Genomic DNA, 12461 nt, shown 5'->3' with positions numbered 1-12461 from the left:
GAATCCATGAACCGGTGCAGCTTTGGTCCAAAAGAAGAATGTTTTTCACACAGCCAATACATTGGAACAGAACATTAAAAATAATATGCACACACCCTGCCACCCCTGCAAAACAGGTACGAATGTGTTGCAATGCATTCTTCAGCGACATAATTTTTAGACGCTTTCATTCAAAAAGAAAGGTTACTGCAGTGCGAATCCACGGATGCCGGATTGCTTTTAGCCTCCATGTGACGTACTACCCCGATGTAAAGAAACGCGAACAACCCGGCGCCAATACGCTCCGCTGTTACAATTTCTTTTCGCCGCGCTTTTATTTCGGTGATAGCAAAAAGGCCCTAGACTCATCCATGATACATTCTAGGGCGACTCTAACGTCTCTTTCGTACCATCCAGGTAAAAGTGCGATGAAAATAAATTCCAACAGCGGGGCGTGTTGGCGCCGGGTTCTTCGCGTTTCTTTCCATCGAGGTAGTACGAGTTTGTGAAGCGTGCATATAATTTCTGCGTTGAAGAGAAAGACAGAAGTGAAGCGACGAAGTATGGTTTTCAGCTGCGAATACCGGTTAATACTGAAATTAACAGTATTTCTTTCGAAGAAGAATTCCTCCAAAGCAATTGTATGAAGTCCGTGGTCGACTTTCTTTGTTTCATGGTCGACTATTTGAGGTAAAGACATAATAAAAGGCAATGGTATCTGCGCGGGTGCCCGCTTGCATTTCTTGACACGCTCGTAACCTTAAGCGCTGCTGTTTAATGCAAGCATTAAGATCTGTTCTTTAAACTTCCGTTTATTTTTTCGGAGATAATAAACGATATAGCAGAGAAGGAAATCTTATGGAAGAAGCACGCCAAAAAGGCGTCTATCCCAGCAGTTGTCAATTTCGAATAGTTTGCGGAGTACTCCTGCCTAGTGGCGAAAACACTGCTACATGTCCGTTTTGGATCTTTCACGTGGCTGCCTGCAGTGAAAGAAAACATCATGCACTTCGCCGAACTCTACCCTGCCCTGTGAAGCAGTCTCACATCTCCCCCTCTCACCCACCTGCATTATTTTTTTGCCACTATTTATACCCTCCTGTAACTGCACGGTTTGGTCCTGTAACCTCGCGAGCGAAATACGCATCACCTCTCCCAAAATTTTAGTAGCGCAATAAACAAAATCCGTTCCATCGAAATCCTCGCATAGCGGCGGCGCAGATCGCAGAGGTTGTTTTCTCGTAGCAACGAGAATACCTTTTCACATTTGATGAAGTTTAAAAATGAAGATAATGTTTGCGCACTGCGCGCCATATTTCACTCTGCATATCTGATTTGCTCTCAAGGGTAATTCTATACCAGGTCTTTCAGAGAAGACTGTAATTCTCAAAAATACGTTTTAACGTAAAATATGGCTTTTTCGCCACAGTATTACTAGTGTAGACGGACACCAGAAAACCGGTGAATGATTTTAAATGGTAAGCTGGATAACTACTTTTTAATAATTAACTTTTTAACTGTTGTAGTGAGGCACCTGGTTGCAATTAGAGATTTGTAACCGGCAGTTAGTAATACCCATATGAGTTTGTAGAAGTTAAAAACGCGATTACCCTTGGCGCTGTGGTTCGCCAAAATTTGACTTTTTTGACAAGTCACATGAACTGGAAAGGTTGCTTTGCCTGCATGCTCTTCGAACGCGCATGTACAAACCTCTAATTGCAACTAGGCGCATAGCTCTAATAGTTAAAAAGTAAATTATTAAGAAGTAGTTAACCAGCTTGAGCTTAGTGCTTAAAAAGCGGTTCACCGGTTTTCTGGTGTCCGCCTACACCGGCAATACTATGCCGGAAAAGGCATATTTTTACCCCAAAAAGCCTATTTTTGAAAGTTACTTAGTCTTCCCTGAAACAGGTGGTATACAGCCACGGCTTCATGCTGCGTTTGCGCCAAGCGCCTTTCATAGCCGAGCACCCGCACGCAAAGTATGCATAATAAAAATGCATAACGGCTTGTGCAAAGAAGTTCAACTTGAAGCCCGGAGTCCACCTCTGTGGGAATGCAGCCGAGTTGCTCCTCCGTCCATCTGCGCAGCAAGAAAGGCTGGCGCTTTCCGGGCGCTTTGCCGCTGTTTGACCGAGTCGGTCTGAACTGAAATGAGCCAATTTAAATTCGGAACCAAGCAGCACCATACGCGTGGTGTCCGCTGACCTCTTTGAATATGCTTGCGCTTCCCTTTCAGGTGTCGGCTTTACAAAGAGGCCGCCTGATCGGACAAGACCGGACGTATCAGCACGAAGCTTTCCGGGATCCGTATACTTATATATATATATATATATATATATATATATATATATATATATATATATATATATATATATATATATATATATATATATATATATATATATATATATATATATATATGCGAAACGATCGAATGTGGCGTCTAAAGTTATATTTTTGTTCTGTTTAGTTCTTCCTACTTCCCTTCTTAAAAACGGCCCTAAAGGAGAGCAGCTTCTTAACATCTCAACCAAGGCTCAGAGCAGTGAGCGATTTCATGGCAATGGGGAAATCAACGAGTGAGCATATAAGCGGCCACATCGATAACGGTGCTCCCAGTTGGAGGGCGCAATACCAGAGAAACTCAAACTGCACAATGTGGACACATACAAAACGATGTTACGGTGCTATACAGTAAGACGTGCTGATGTGGAGGTTTAGCTTTTAAAAAATTTAAATAGTTTAGGAGATAAAAGACACCTAAAGTATCTATAGCGAACAACTGAAATCGCAAACGCCTGAGGGACACGTACAAGAACGAATCAACTCAACTCACTTCAGTTAAAACGAAGCTTGTTGAACAACTGTAATGAACTATGTAATGCGGACTCCAGCTCTTTAGAATGACGAGAACTACTTACAGGTGTAAGAGGCGTAACAGGAGGCATGGGAATCAATGTTCGGCTTGTGTTAAAGACATGTGCAACAGTGAAGAGTAGATCGTAGAGAGATAATTACGCTTTTTTAAGAAGTGGAATTTGGCGCTTGGTGCATATTCAAATCCATAAATAAGGTAATAAATATGATGCCGAGCGTTACTGTTCTGCGCCAGAAGCAGAGTGCTTAAAAAGGCAGTATGCCACCTGAACAAATGGTTGAGGCATGGCATACTGCCAGTCCTTCGTGATCCCAGTTGAAAGGCTGGTTTTGGGTGACGCGCCCGTGTTTATCATAGCCGTTTCGGGGGCAACTAAAGTTAAAAATGACAGGTGCGGCGACCAACTTGTCGCAATAGGAAAGTTCACATCTTCGTCCGAATGTAGCCTTGCGTTGAGCACTGATTTTCTGGCCGAAGATTTTCTTGTGGTGGACAGGAAGAAAGTTCCCTACCTGCTTGCCATTCATCAAGCCTCACATATAAATGACGTTGACATACGTCTCGCGTTACCCATCTCCACGGTCAGCATGGACCAAGGCCACCTGGAACATATATGACCTTTCAAGGTACAACGGAGTTAACAAGCTATAATATCGAGAGCGTCCACTCTACAGCCTGTCTGAATAGTATTCCCATTCACCAGGACATGAACGCGGTATACTTTTCGGTCACGGCATATAACGACCCTCACGCGAAAGTCGATGCCGATGCCAAACACGTCGTTTGCATGTGTACCAACTATCCGATTTTCTCTCTCCAAAGTCGTTGCCTACCACCATCTGCTCCAGCTGCTGCGTTCAATTCTACTGTCCCTGCTACTGTCTCTGCTACTGTCCCTGTCTCATGTGTGCTGGGAGGCGCACAGCTCCGGAACCTTTCTGGCAGAGGGAGCAACCGTGGCCGCGGAGGCGCGGCGAAGAAGAAAGGCGCTTTCTCGAGATGCCGTCCTACATTTCCCCAAGCGATAATCCCGCACTGTTCTTGCAACGACCCATTAAACAGGACACGATAGCCGGCTCTCTGCCGCAAAGCCAGAAAAAGAGGGAGATTTTCCACGCCAATGGAAGGTCAGAGGGCAAAAATATATACTACATTTTTCGAAAACAGTGAACGGGGAGACGTCCTGGACGCCGACAGAAAAAAAAAGAAAAAGTCTTGAGGCAAGGCGAGCTGGCCGAACAGCAAGGCCACTTTTTCAGAAGATTAGAAGTATCTATGGTCCCGATGGCGTTGTTGGGCGTATGTCCCTGAAGATAAAAAGACATGTCTCAGGGCTTGGGTACTTTCTAACGCGGGCAATAAATAAGTCAGTAAAAGGGTCAAAATGATGTCGAAGAAGAGACTCCAGCTGCTTGTTTTTTAACACGTTTTCAAGGCCGATCTCTGACCCCATATCACCTTGTCCAGCAAAACTACTAGCATCGTAACTTGAGTTGAGGCGCTACGTAGCTTTAACTGCTACAGGCTAGGCTTCCTGTAGTTCACCTATGATATGCGACAACTTCGGCATTAGTAGACGCCAGCGTTATTAACGCGACAGCGTTAGAGTGGAAGTTTGGAGGAAAAGCCGGAACCGTTGTCGCACTAATTCAGGATTAGTCGAGGGGATTGTGACGTCACACATTGAGCTGAGGAAGAAATGGTTAAAACTCGAGGTAAATTGTTACTGTGAGCTCGTAAAACGACTGAAACGTCTTTATGACATAAAATGTATAGTTGAAAAGAGAATTGGGGTATTTAGTTGGGAAACGAAACAGCTGGGTTGAGAGTCAGACACTTTACCCTTTGGCCGCTGAGGCATATTCGTTCTACTAGGTTAAAGAAATCGCTTTTGTCTTTTGAGTCTTGCGTGTCTTTTTGTCTTTTTTATCAGGTGGTGTAGCGTGCCTCCTGATGTATGCTAATCAGAGCGTGCAATTATAAAAGGCTCGAATGAAAAACGAAGGTACCACAAGGAGCGGTGCTTAGCCCTCTCCTGTTCAATATTGTCCTTATTCACATAAGAAGACAAATTCCGCGAGGGGTCCGCATAACAATTTATGCTGATGATATCTGCATCTGGACCGCGTCACGTTCGCGCTATATTACCCAGCAACGTCTTCAGAGAGCACTATTGCACATTTCGATGTACCTGGCTTCCAGAGGTCTTCGTCTCTCGCCAGAAAAGAGTGTTGCAATGGCGTTTACAAGAAACACGATGACCCGATATCCGCTGCTCCTAGGCGGACGATCGCTGCCATATGTACGATCTCAGTGATTCCTGGGTGTTGTAATCGACTATAATCTGTCATGGTCACCTCAGATCAAAAAACTCCGTGCGAGGATTACTGCAGCATCGCAAGTGTTCAGGTTCATGGCGGGAACAAGGTGGGGTAGCAACTGCCGATCAATGCTTCTGCTTGAAAAAGCCTACGTTGAAGGAACCTTGCGCTACTGTCTACCAGTGCTTCAAAGATTATCTACATCAAGCAATAAGACTCTCAATGCCGCACGGAACAACTGCCTGCGAATATGTCTTGGCCTCCCAAAGGGTTCCTCTGCATCAGGAACAGTAGCGGAGGCAGGATGTCTCCCACTAGAGGTAATTGCCGCCCAGGAAACTATGCGCACCCATCTCCGCCATGTCCTGCAAGGGAAGAAGCACTTCCTACACCGTGTCCACCTAACTCACAGCAACTCTAGCTTTGGCCAGGCAGTGCAGCTCCTGCCCCTTCCTACTATTCATCAGCCTCAGAAACTACTACCTCTGGCCTTTCCTCCATGGACACTCTCTCCTCTAAAGGTGAAGAAGTCTGTTCCAGGTGTGAATGCAAAGAGCCGCATGCCACAGGCAGCACTTCTGCAAGCTACTCTCGCCTACTTAATCGAAGAATATACGCAGCACACCCATATCTTCACCGATGGTTCAACTACTAAAGAAACTTCTTCTTGTGGCCTTTATGTGCCCTCAACAGGCCATGCCCTTTCTTACCGGCTGCAGCGGAGGACCTCCTCTACAACAGCTGAGCTTCACGGCATTAAGGAAGCTGTTTCTTACATCCTGCGCCGAACCGCCGGCCGTTGGGTTATCTTCACCGATTCAAAAGCATCTCTGCAGATCCTGGCCAACCAGCTGAAGAAAACGAATCACCAGCCAGTTTCCCTGGACATTGGGTATATCCATCATTTAGCTATTGCCGCAGGCCACTGCATAACATTTCAGTGGGTACCTGCTCACTGTGGCATTATGGCTAATGAAAAAGCAGATGAAGCGGCCCGTAAGGGCCATCAACATCAGAGATACATACGAAGTTTTCTCACGAAATCTGATGCGTCCCAAATGGCTAAAAGTTTTGCGTACGAAGAAACGTATCGGCTTTGGAGTTTGCCGACACATCAGTACCAATTTCTTCACTCAATCGACCCACATCTTAGATCAAGACTCTCACCCAGAATTCCTCGACAACTCGAAACACTTTATCACCGACTTCGTCTGAATGCTGCATCATACAAATGGCCTGCGATACCGTTTTGGACAAATGAACAGTCCGCATTGTGACAACTGTGCTTCGATAGAAACTGTGGAACATATCCTGCTTGAGTGCCCTGCGTATGCTAACGAGCGTGCGTACTATGACCATTGCATGCAGAAGCTCTGCCCAGTGCCCCTAACAATGGACAAAAGTTTTAGGCCCCTTAGCCTGCTTCAGGCAACAGAGACTTGCAATGAACTTCCTTTTTACATATTTAAAAGACATTGGACATCTCGATAAGCTCTAAATTCACTTGCAGGTTACCTTCATGCATTCTTCTTGCAGTGAACTTCGTCAGCCCATTCGTCGGACTATGCACTCCATCATTCCATAGGTTACATCAATACTCGCCACTGCATCCTTAGTACCCATTTCATGGCTGCATTTTATCTTCGTTTTTTTCCCACCTCTTCTACGCTGCTCTCCTTCAGCTTTATCTCCCAAATTCCCCTCCCTACGCCGAGTAGCATGCCAGCGATATTGAAACGCCGGCTAAATTCTCTGTTTCTTCATTAAAGAGTCTCTCTCTCTCTCTCTCTAAGTGACCCCCCAATATTTTGTTACAGTGGTCCATACCTACGATTGTGTCAATTACTATCTGCTCGAATCAGCCTTAATAACAACTTTTCTGAATGGAGGTCCGCATGCTTTGTCATAAAAGCGAAGTTCAATAATCTTACGTCATTCAGAAAACAACCTTTTTTATCTGCGTTTAGAGATATTACATTATTTTGAAGCAGAAGAAAAATGAAAACTCCTCGTTAACTTTATTTCACCCAGAAAAGAGCTGCTCGCCTTTAAAACTTCAGCTCTGCCGCTGCTTTGCTCATTTATATTTAATGCCTGAGTCTACCTGCCACAGTTCTCTCCGACAGTGCCCTCATCTTCCTAATGGGCAGACTCAAGCCTGCTATCTTCCTGAGCACCATGGCGAGCAGTTTCTCTCTGTTCCGCTCGCGTATTATTGTGAAAAAAATAATAAAAAATAGAATTACATGGTGTCCGTGTAAATATTAGATGCGACTGCACAAACTTTGCAATCTTAACTTGCGCAAACAGCACACTTCTTACGTCGTGCGCACTCTGCGCGCCTTATTAATGACGAGGCATTGAAAACGTCAGATAAAGTGATGAATTCCGAGGATTTTATTACTAATGATCTATTCATTGCAGATAAAAAAGGGGAGATTCTTAATAATATATGACTACAGCATAATCCAGTAAAGCTAAATTTTACAACGTTTGAATGGCTAAGGATGATAAAAATACGCTTAAAGAGTCAAGAGTACACCGTAAATCGGAAGCACAGTTGAAAAATGCTTCATAACTTACCAGTTCAGCGTTACGACCTTAAATTTTAGGCCATTTCATCGTTAGGTTTCGATGTTGCACGTATTTTTCTTCAAGGAGGCTTCATCATCGCTCCCAACCGACGCTGTGACTCTGCTTTGACTAATATATATTGGAAAGGATGTTTTTACATTTATGTTAACTGTGCTGTTGCAAGTTGGTTAGATAATTGAAAATTTTGTTACAAGCCTGTAAAAAGCTCTGCAACGGGCGACGCGTGCAACTGACGGCATGTGGCGCAGTTAGGAAACTTACCGGATATTACGTAGGAACGGGAAACCGAGAGCCCTCCTCAAGCCCGGCACAATACGGGAGATATGAGATAAAGGCTGGAGGTTAAAATGCGGCTAAGTGGTCGTAAGTTTGGTACTGTGGTAAAGTGTTTAGAAATTTCAGGCGTGGTTACCATACAGAAAGTGTGTAGCTGTCGGGGGAACGAACGCGCACATCGCATGGGTTCCTTAAATACGGCGAACAGCGAACATTGAGGATGTGCGCGTTCCTTAAGTACGGCGAACAGCGAACATTGAGCAGCATATGGCGACCTGTTTTGTTTTCATGTGACGTTATGGTGGGGCCCTCGTTTAGCTTGGTGATAATGAATCGAAAGTAAGCATCGTTTCGGGCGATTTTATCAGAAAAACGCAGTTTCCGAAAAGCTGTTTGCTTGAAGCTCCGTCTCTGGCCGGTGACAGGAAGAAAGCGTAGGTCGCGCAATAAGAAGTGGTCCGTTTTAGCAAACGTTCGTTTCCAGTGCTGTAAACTCATGCGATCGGCGTACGCTTCGCTCACAACAAACGCTTGGAGTGACTGCAACCTCACTACGGTTACTACAGGCAGCAGCGAGCTGCAGAAATGCGGTGACTACGAGGCGCAGTGGTTCAGAGTGTCCCGCTTATACGTCATTTCCGGTTATTGGTAATGGCCACCCTTTTTCAAGTGTCGGTTAGAAAAGCGATGAGAACCATTTCGCAGTCATCTCTATCCCAAGTGCCATCCCTTTTCTTTTGGAGTCATTCTTGACACACACTAATCGGACACAACTCAAGAACAAAGCGGCATATGCGACTCAAAGGAGGCCCTATCCAGGCAATGGCGTAGGCCGATAGTATTGCCGTCGGTGTCGGCCTAGATAATCCGTAGTTAATCCCTTACACGTGCCAACCCTTCTCGATATCATGCAAGGAAGTGCAAGGTGGTCAACCATGTTGTGATGACAATCCGTCGACGCCATTGGCTGGAGGTCCTTCTCTGAGGGATATTTGCCTCTTCGTTGTTGAGTCGCATCCTACAATGCTATCGAAGTCTTTTTATTGGGTGAGAAAGTTTACCTTTAATGACCGCATGAATAGAAATGATGCGAAAGTGTCTGTCTGGTGCAGGTGTCGTTCCCACTCTATCACATCAAACCTCAATCCAGGCGCCCACTAAAAAATCAAAAGTTTCGACCACGTGCGCATGCGAAATGGCAAGCGCGAGCTTCACAGCTGGAGCCATCTGGTGCTTGCACCTGTCACCAGCATAAACTGCGCATGCGCACTAGAAGCTGGTGGTTTGTTTTCAACCAATCGCGCTCCGGAAAGGACGGAGGAGCGGAGGCGTGCGTAGGGGAGGCGACCATTTGAAAAAGGCGGGTTACCATTGGACTGTTAATTGCGAATGCATTAAGCGCAGTGCATGCGTGGATTCTGATGCATTTCCTATACACTGAATTTTAGCCAAGCTTACATCGCTCATCTTTTTTTTACCTGCCTTTTGTGAAGTCCTTTCTGTTTCAGCATGATACACCTTGCTAAAACTGATACTCACTGTCAGTCTTCGTTAGGCCAAGCCAAGCCGCGCAAACAGAAACATGAGCTGATGAGCCATCGCCACCTTTTGGGATGCCTGTAATAACAAAGTAGAACGAGTCGAGCCGCACTTACACCAGGAACAACAGGGTCCAGCATGCTCGGGTCATCTGCTAGAAGCCTCGTCGACAGCAGGGGAGTAACCGGCGCTGAAGTCCCGAGGAGAAGTCACCAATGCAGCGAAACAGGAGCGTTAACCAAGCAGTACTCGGCCGAGGTATTTAATATAATGCAAAGAGCGCAACACTAGCGACGCCGACTTGGTGGGCTGGGCGCACAGAAAAGCACGTGCACGCTCCCAGATCTCGCGGAGTTTCGTGCTCTTCGTCAGTGGCCAGGCGCAGCGGGCAGCTCTCCTCCGCAGTGACGGCAGCGCGCGAGCAGCGGCGCGAGTCGAGAATCTGAATGCGATGGAGGCGGCGACCGACCCGCGTCGAGCTGCAGCCCCAACAGCAGCAGCCGCGCAACGTGACGCGCCACTTGCGGGGGGCCGGCGCGGAGTCTCGCTCTTGCCGGAGTGACGCGCTCTCGCCGGCCGCGCGAGTGGGGGAGTGGGACTCCGGAGGGATGTGTTGCGCGTGCCGCGGCGGCTGCGGTGGGTTCACCGTTCGTGCCTCTTGCCTGCCTGCCTCGTCGGTGTTTACGCCGAGCACGTGGACGCTCGCCGCCGCGTGCCGCCGGTTGCGGCGAGGAGCTGGTTTCCCGCTCGCCTGCTTGTAGTGCGTTGTTCTCTAGCTCGACTCGGGAGCGGAGGGCTGTTGTGGGAGGCCTTCCTCCTTCCCGTCGCGAGGCGCCCTGACCCCGTCGTTTCTTCTCTTTCTTTGGTGACGATTGAAACAGATGGAAAGAAAAGTGGCTAGGAAAAGATTTAATAGAGGTCAAGATTTAACAAAGGAATGAAACAAATGGCGGGTATTATATCTCCTACGAGCCGCGTACTGGTGTTGGTGGGCGGATGACGACGGAATGTGAAACTGGGTTTCGGTAGGAACGCTTTGCTCTCGATTGTTTTCTTTTTGATGCAGAAGTGCACGATAAGAATTTGACAGCAGATTTCTTATCTGCTACTCCGCCCGCGTTGCGTAGCCAGCCTTGATAACAATACAGGTACAATTTCACTTGGGTAAGATTGAGGCTATTCTTATCTTCGGAGGCGCACGTTGCGTGCATGGACTCTTAAGTAGGAGGGTAGGCCATTTGTGCAATCCAGGCCAGCTTCGAAGAAGGGAAAGGTCAAGGAGGGGAACAAGTAATCCACAAAGCAGGTATCCCCCAGCAGGTTGTGAAGACGTCACAAGGTGACGTGACTTATCTGGACTAATAAATAATGTAATTGTCATCTCTCCCGGTGGCCAGGTTGTGATGACGTCCCAGGATCCCGTGAGCTATATCGGCCAATCTGCTCCATAAAGGCAGGTTGTGATGACGTGGAAATGACACGTGACATCCACACTGCAGGAAGTGTTGCACGCAGCGCGAGCGCACAGGCGCTGGTATCGTCATCATGAGCACCAATGACAGCTAATGGGATGCGTGATTGGTGCGCGAGGCACTTCATCAAGGGCGCGGGATTGCTATGACAGTTCTTTCGTCTCACAAAACGGAAGACGCAGCATCTATGACAGCACTTCCGAGCGTCGCACTCGCTATCGAGAGTACAGTCACCGCAGGCTCTTGCAAATCCGAAAGTGGAGGCTGCAGAAATGCAAGCATGAGCCCATGCAACACCGCTCTCTTTTACTACTACAATTTAGTCAACATAGTGGAAACGTAAGTTTTTATAAGGAACACTGACAGCTGTTTTCTGTTCGAGTGTTTTTTTGCAGTTAACTTGACTGAATCGGAATTAACATCAGTGATGCTGTCGAGGTGCGCGTCACAAAAAAAATAAAATAATGGAAGATGTGAACTTTTCTCAATGGTTGGTTTTGTGCACTATCTGCGGTTGTTAACAAAAGATCTTTCTGACGCACGCGGAAGAGATCATTTTGAATTTTGCAGTTTCGTCAGATTCACAAGAAATAAGTGGATACCAAATTTCAACCATATTTAACGAAACTCATCTGAAGTGCTTTGCGAAATTGATTTTAACAAACCATACAAATTAGGTGCGACTTAAGTGATTAAAAGAAACAGAATTTCATTTGATGAAGTTGCAACGACCGCGGGGCTCAAACGAATCGCTTTGTGTACATTGATTCTTGTAAAAATATTGCATCAATCATGGTAACTTACAAAAACTGAGTCTTTTGCATCCTGAAGTGTTTTCATTTAAAGAACGAAACAGACTTTCAAGTAAGCATCCGGGAAAAGTACTTGGAACAAGTGATCCCGAGGGAATAAACTTAAAATTTCAACTCTTGGTGTCTTCAGTTGTTTTGCAGAGTTCATTACAAAGTCAAAAACGCGTGTTCAGCGCAACGCAGCTTAAAGGATGCTGGAAGATCAGCCGTTTACAAAAGTCCCCCAAGGCGTCCTCCCTAGTGCCTCTTTGAAACGCAAGCCGGCAATAAATGCTAAGACGAAAAGTAAGCTCTTAATTTAGTGACGTTCGCGCGGGCGAACCAAGAAGCACCCCCCCCCCCCCCCCCCCCCTCCGGCCCTGTTTCCACGTTTGTTGTGTTTAAGGCACCTTTCTGAAAATCTGGGACCTGTCAAAAACAACGACCTTATCGTGGGTTCTTTTTTCCGCCCTCTATTCCGCTGTCGCCGTTGTCGCCTTGCGTGGATGATGCTCCACCAGCGGGGCCTGTCAACCGGAAATTACCGCACAAACAAATGGCCGAGGCGAGCAGTTTCCTGCCGGCCTTCTGACCCTCTTTTATTTTT

General features: G+C 46.6%; 1 protein-coding gene across 2 annotated transcripts in view; it reads right to left on the bottom strand.

The window, feature by feature from the left end:
* LOC144124950 (ADAMTS-like protein 5) overlaps positions 1-12461 on the bottom strand; it is a 144910-nt gene that overhangs the window by 119195 nt on the left and 13254 nt on the right. Inside the window, exon 1 of one of the 2 annotated variants that reach the window (XM_077657914.1) lies at positions 9708-10312. The exons of the other annotated variant lie outside the window; for it this stretch is intronic. The gene's annotated coding sequence lies outside the window, so the exon portion shown is untranslated. Of the gene's footprint in view, positions 1-9707; positions 10313-12461 lie in introns of those variants that run through there. 2 annotated transcript variants of the gene reach the window in all.

Source organism: Amblyomma americanum, chromosome 3, assembly GCF_052857255.1.
Source record: "Amblyomma americanum isolate KBUSLIRL-KWMA chromosome 3, ASM5285725v1, whole genome shotgun sequence".
Taxonomy (NCBI): Eukaryota; Metazoa; Arthropoda; class Arachnida; order Ixodida; family Ixodidae; genus Amblyomma; species Amblyomma americanum.
This window is presented reverse-complemented; position numbering and strand designations above follow the sequence as displayed.